The following is a 7,398-nucleotide window of genomic DNA, read 5'->3' as shown; positions in this document are numbered from 1 at the left end:
TCAGAATACAAAGTTACCCAGCTCATAATGCTCTCATCTGGATCATGGCCACCATTCCTTCCCCAGAAGTTCTTCTCTAACTTAGAATGCTAATTGAAATTATGGGGAAAGAAGGTGGAGAGGAGAGAGTGTTATTAGGCTCAGGTTCTGCTTGTGTGGCAGAGGCATCTGGTGGGCCACTGTGAAAGCAGAATGCAGGACTCGATGGATCCTTGGTCTGGTCCAGAAGGACTCTTCCTATGTTCTTACCTGCACACTGAACTGAATCCTCTCCCAGCTGCTGATTGTCCTGCTGCCTAAAGGTATTTTCCCCCTGCGGGGCTAATGACAACTAGAGGAGGGTGATTTAGATGAAGAAAATGATGTGTATAAGGATGAAACTTCCGTTCTCCCAGTGTTGCTCCTCTGATCAAATTTGGACCAGCATCTCAGCTGCCTATAATTTAAATTTTAAAAAATAGAGCCATTCACAGATCTCCCACATCATGTGGGGTCTGGCCCTTTAGTAAAAAAATATAAAATGTGATTTCTAATTATGTTCACAGGAAACTATGCACATTCAGTCAGAAGGAAATCTCACAGAGTTTAGTGGGGTTTATTCCCAGAGAATGATACATAGGATTGTAAATGTACAGCACAATCCTTTGTGGACGTGGGCATACCTAAGTCCACTGAAATATATCATATGATCACTATCAAGCGCAATCATGATGTCAGGCTTAGGGTGCAATCCAAGCTCTGCCAGGAAGTCAGATGAGGAGGAGACAGGAAGTGGTGTAAGTGCTGCTCTTCTGTCAGAGACAGTTGTGTGCTGGCACAATAACACACTGCTGGAAGTCGCATCCCTGCCCTTCAACCACTTACATGCTGGTGGAAAGCTGCACCATTGTAGATGGGTGTGCAGGCAGTCGCAACAAAATGGCAGGGCAATGGATGTGGTAGTCTTGAAACAAGCAGATTCCTTGTTACCCTACACCACCATGAATGTACAGTGGTACCTCAGGTTAAGTACTTAATTCATTCCAGAGGTCTGAACTTAACCTGAAACTGTTCTTAACCTGAAGGACCACTTTAGCTAATGGGGCCTCCTGCTGCTGCCGCGCCGCCGGAGCACGATTTCTGTTCTCATCCTGAAGCAAAGTTCTTAACCTGAAGCACTATTTATGGGTTAGCGGAGTCTGTAACCTGAAGCGTATGCAACCTGAAGCGTATGTAACCCAAGGTACCACTGTATGCTAGGATTGTTCTACGTATGAACTCTCCAGGATAAAAATGTTAGAACCTCCCCCTCTGGAAATAGCCAGACACATTGAAGTCTGCAATCCACAAGTTGTAAAGTTGCACAAAAGTCTATTGATTCATAGAATATTTATTAATGTTCTGAATAAATTGTGGCGGTTCTGCCCTTTCTCCCCTCTGTTTTCAGTGTGAGCCTGCCTCCCATGCAAAGGATCAAGATATTCTGTCACAATCAGACTTCTCTGCTGCCTGTTGTTGTTCTCCTGGCAGTGTCGCTGTCATCCGCAAAAGAACTCTGAAAGACTTTGCTTCCCACTATATTCCTAAAACCTTTAAAAAAAAAAAGAAAGAAAGAAAGAAAAACCAGATTTTTAATCTCACAAATAACCATTCCTTTCGCCGCCTCATTCATCTCTGTGAGGAAAGATCCATTGGCTCCTTGATTGGCCACTTAATTACAACTGCTAGAGGCATCCACTACCTAGGAGGTTAATTGTCACAGAGGGACTTCAGTCAGTTTTTAGAAATAGGGAGGGAGGGGGGAATAAGTCCAAACAGAAAATCAAGAAGCAGAGAACAGACACACCTCTAATGACATAAGAATATTTTGGAAGGCCTTCAAGCAGAAAATATGTAGTGTAATGAGCAGAAGGGCAGGGTAGGTAACAGGGCAAGAAAATAGTTTAGTAGGAGGATATAGGTGATTGTTGTGTGTCTTTGCTGCCTTTGTTTTAAAAATAAAAGTGTCCTTTTTCATCTTCATTTTCAGGTTCCCTTGTCTGATTTTGAGTGTGACTCTTTCCTGCAACAAAGGAATGTAACTTTTGAAACTGTCGTCCTCACTTATCTCTTGGAATAGAAATTAAGCAAATGTTGCTCTTATCATATTGCTATTGATAAGTAGTGGTTATTGTTACTGTACTGTTAGGTACTCTTAGATTAGAAAAGAAAGAAAGAAAGAACCTTGTTCGTTACAAGTCTGAACAATCTTTTCTCTTAATACTTTAGGTTTGTATCATATTTCTTGGGAGATGTCTGTAGTAGGGATGGAAGTGTGGATATTGAGTGTCCCCTGCTGGGCAAATAAGATAGAACAGAAAGAACCCAAATTTTACTCTGTGCCACTTTAACAGCCCAGGTCAAGTTCAGAGCACCTGTTTATTGAACATTTGTCTTGTTGGATTTGCACAAAGTTTGTGGGAAGGTCAGATGGCAGCAGTTACTTTTTATGCATTCATTCTGATTTGCTTGCAGAGAAGTTAAACAACATTGTGTCAAGCGGTTGTTATCCATACTTTCCAGGGCAATTCACTATCACTTGTTGTTGTTGTTGTTGTTGTTGTTGTTGTTGTTGTTGTTGTTAACTAAATTTGTTGGTTATAGAGGAAAGTTTCTGCCTGCTGCCTAAAGATGATGGCTCCATGCAATTCTCCATGTGTAAAGCATTCCACAAATAGGGAACCACTGCAGAAAGGCCTGTTCTTATGTTGCCACCCTCCAGACCTCTTGAGGAAGGGGCTTAGATGATGCTTGTAGAAGCCAGGTTGGTTCACGTGGGAAAAGGCAATCCTTGAGGTACTGCAGTCCTGAGCCATTTAAGGCTTTCAAAGGCCTTTTACTTTCCTTATTGCGAAAAGTTTGATTTGGGGGAGGAAGCAGGTTCGTTGTGCACCAACAGCAAATCAACTTTGCCAGTAGATGATAGAACCCCACCCAAAAAATAACAACAATTTGGTAGCATTCCCACTCCACAAGCCATTTAGCCTAGCAAATTAGATTTAACCTAATTTATTCCCATCAAAAATTATAGTTCAATTCCAAAGAGTCTTGGATTATACGCTTGACTTTAAGGCTGCAATCCTAAACATACTTAAGCACTGTTCAAGCCTTCCGCCACAGGTGAGTTCAGTCATGTGAGGTGGAAGAGCCAGGGTACTTGCTCTGTAACTGCCCCCTCTGTGGCATCACTGTCACCAAACTCATCAGCCTCCAAACACTGGGGACTGAATGTCCACACCAGGCAGCCTCTTGTACAGTCATACCTCAGATTACAGACGCTTCAGGTTGCACATTTTCGGGTTATGGACATGCCGAAACCCAGATGTACCGGAATAGGTTACTTCCGGGTTTCAGCGCTCACGCATGCGCAGAAGCACTAAATTGAGCTTTGCGCATGCGCAGAAGGCCAAATTGCAACCTGTGCATGCACAGATGTAGCACTGCAGGTTGCGGATGCTGCGGGTTGCAAACATGCCTCCCGCACGGATCATATTCGCAACCCGAGCATCCACTGTACTCATTTAGGTGCCTCATGTGATTTAAAACTTAAGCTTGTGGTTCACCCAGACCCCTAGATCCTTTAGACATATATTGCTAGTAAGCCAGATGTCCCCCATCCTATATTTGTGCATCTGGTTCTTCCTGCTTAATTGCATAACCTATTTGCAGTCTGGATTCAGACCATTCTTCCTAGGCTGGAAAAATGGTGAAGACTGCTTGTTTACTGGAAGCCAAATCACAGGCCGAAGTGATGCAGAGACTTTTGGAAACTGTGAGATAACAGCTTCTCCTGAGGCATGATGGGAACCATCAACAGTTGTAGCAATGAAGGATATAGCACCATATATGGACGAGAAAACATCATGGGGGAGAACTATCACACTTGGAAAAGAATAGGGATTACAGAAGTGAGTTCCTCACTTGAAACTTTATAAATTACCTAATATACCAACATGAATGAAACACAAGATTGTAGCTGTTATATAAGGGATTATTATATTGGAATGGAATGGACATTTTTAAGATTTTGGAGTGCAGAAAAAATGTAGAAGAATGAAGTCATCAAATCTTGCACGCAGGGAGACCAGTTTGATTAAATTGTATAATTTGACATTGGAATAATTGGCATTAATCATTGTATTATTTGGATAAAATTGGTATAGTTATAATGAGGCTGCTATTGGAATTATATTGGAAAATCAATAAATACATATTTTATTTTTAAAGAAAGTAAGCATGCAATCAGCTTCATGTCTGCTAGCAGGCACATGGAATAGATTCATAAATAAATAGAAGTTGCCTTTCAGGAATAAAGACTGGAATATCCTTAGAGAAAAGTCAATGAAGGGATTCATTCAGTGGGCAAGCAACACAATAATTAAACAAGAAGTGAGGGAATAATAAGCAAAGTATCATAACACTCTACTGTGAGCATATGTTATGCCCTTGCTTTGAATAATTCATATCGTCTGGAAGATTTCATATTCAAGAGACATAATATGAATAGCAAATTTCCAGAGAATGGTAATAGCAATTATTGGAAGCACTAGAGGAAGAAGGAATAAAGTTACGGCTTACAAGTGAAGCAAGTTAGCACTCCTAGAGCATCTCTTAATATCTCCCTACGACCTCATGAATCTGATCACACGAGAGTAGTAGCACAGAATTATCTGAGTGTTTTAAAACATTTATTGGAAGTGAGTGTGCAAATCCTTTGCTTGGAAAGGCCTAATACAGTATTCCCTTAATGCCTTGCATTCACCCAGAAATACTGCTTTCAAAAATAAAATAAACAGTCATACATTCATAGCTGGCATAATCACCAATGATCATCTAGGAGTTGATAAGATGCTGTCTCATTTGGGAGAAATGTCCTAAGAAATGTGCTAGAAGCTTGCAGAAAATCAGGTTCATGATTTAATCTGGTCCTTATGAATCGAATGGTTATACCCTTTCTAATAAAACCCAGCAAATGTTATACAGTCATTATTGAATGGCTTGTTGCCCAACAAATCAGCTCCTGAACACCACAAACCTGGAAGTAAGTGTTCTGGTTTGCGAATGTTTTTTGAAAGTTCCAACGCGGCTTCCACTTGACTGCCAGAAGCTCCTGCAGCCAATCGTAAGCCGTGCCTTGGTTTTCGAACGGTTTCGGGAGTTGAATGGACTCCCAGAATGGATTAAGTTCGAGAACCAAGGCATGACTGTAAATTTATTGCCTTGCTCTTGCCTTAGAATCTTGCAGGGGCACCAACTTGCCCCCAAGATTGAGGTGACCCGGCGCACATGATGTCACACGGATCACATGTAGTCTGAAAGAGGCCAAACACGCTAAAGGAGCCAGCCACTGAAGCTGCGCTTGGCTCAATGCTCGGCCTCCTCTTCCCCCTTGACATTGTGGGGGCTGAAGACACCTAGAGTTGACATGCCTTGAATCTTGACTTCTGGACCCTGTGGTTCGTGCTGAGCCTGTCCCACTATAAATCTGAACAAAGACACCCCCTGACTTACAAATAAGAGTCGCTGTCGTAGTGTTTTGGGGTAGGACCCTGACATAAATTACTGTGGGGAAACACAGACACCTGTGTTGGCGCAGAGGAAGAAAATCTAGAATGTACTATAGGGCAAAAACTTATTAGGACCAAGCGTAATGGCACAGAACAGAGAACAAGCTTTCTAGAACACTTCGTCAGGTTGGATGTCCAGCAAAATGGTGGTGAGGGAGGAAAAAGATGGTATGATGTTAAAGCCATGAAGTCAGCCGTTGCAGGTAGGATGCCAGATTTAAACCTGGGAACTTCTGCACTCAAAGCAGATGCTTTACCAGGGAGCTATGACCTTTCCATTGCTGACAGGTTTTAGAGACAAAGAAATAACCATTACATATTCCCCATTTTTTTGGAAATGTGAAATCCAGCCAGTACTTGGACCCATCTCCAGCTCTAAGTGAAAGGCATACAGGTTCCTTGTGAAGCAGTAAATAGAAGTAAAAAAGAAATCAAGTTCTATTTTATATTAGTAAAGCTGGAGATTAATTGCAGGTAGACGTTGAACATTCACTTATTTATAGGGTTTTGTTGCATTACCCTGAAGAAAGCAGGAAAGGGGCTAATCGTTTAAAAGTCAAAACCTAGCATAAAAACATATAATTAAACCTTATTAAATTATAAACTGTAACTGAATTTATCAAAGTTATCCTTTGATTAAGGTGGTACAGCAAATGTATCTGTGCAGCTCTGAAATGTCCTTCTGAGGGTTTCCAACAATGAAGCTCAAAAGTGCCATGGGAACCCACCATTGCAAGTTTTTGTTTCTTTGTGTTTTTCTTACCAGCCAAGGAATTTTAATTTTTTGCTACCCACTAGTGCTTTATTTCCACACGAGATAAATTGATACAGTGCCAATGCTTGGGTGGATGAAGACTGCCATGGGCTCTTACTGCCACCTAGGGGCAATCAGTTAAATTCAGCCTATTTCTGCTTATTTGTGTCAAAATGGTTAAATGCTACCCAAAAGTACAAGTTATGCCATAGTCTATGGCAAAAGCATTTTGAGATTATGCCATGGTAACTCACACTTCGTTTGCACAATGGTAATAACATATTTTGCCTTCTAATTTTTAAAAAACAGTTTCTGCTTTTCTGTCCAATGAAGTTTATATATTTAAATAGGGTTGTTACTCATGTATTTTTTAATACTGGTGTTCCTTTGGATCCAATAATGTAGCCCCAAAGTACCATCTGCTCACAATAGTGAGGTTGAGGAAATCCTGAGATTTGCAACAGAAATATTTAGGGGGGAAATCCACAAGGAAATCCCCAATGAGGACTGAGCATGCTCAGTGGTTATAGAACCCTGACCATCTTTGGAGAATAAACAAAGGGTATGGGGAATTTGGTTGCAACTCTGAAAAGAAGCACTCTCATGCATATTTTGTTGCAGTTATTTTATTATTTAGTTATTTTTAAAATGTATACAACACCCTTCACTGAAAGGCCACAAAGCAGTTTACAACATAGTAACATAACAGATACTTAATGTAAATACAAAACATAGGCTTGTATCCAAAATTAGTTATGCTCAGAGCAGACCCATTGAAACGAGTGTGCATAAAGTAACTTGGGGTTAATACCAGTTCCCACTATTTTATTTAAACGCACGCACACATACAGATAGTGGTGGGTGGGTATGTTACGCTGAAATGCTATTGCAACCCATATACTTTGGGTCTTAAAAAATACACACACTCCACAGTTCCAGTGCCTTTATTCAACATTTTTATTAGTCCTTGGGTCTTTTAAAGCACAACTGTGCAGTTTTGGAGCAGGATGGCTTTTCTCACAATCATTCTCCTTTTGCTATTTTCCCAGCCCTCAAACA

Source organism: Podarcis erhardii (assembly GCF_964252035.2).
Source record: "Podarcis erhardii genome assembly, chromosome: 1".
NCBI lineage: Eukaryota > Metazoa > Chordata > Lepidosauria > Squamata > Lacertidae > Podarcis > Podarcis erhardii.
This window is presented reverse-complemented; position numbering follows the sequence as displayed.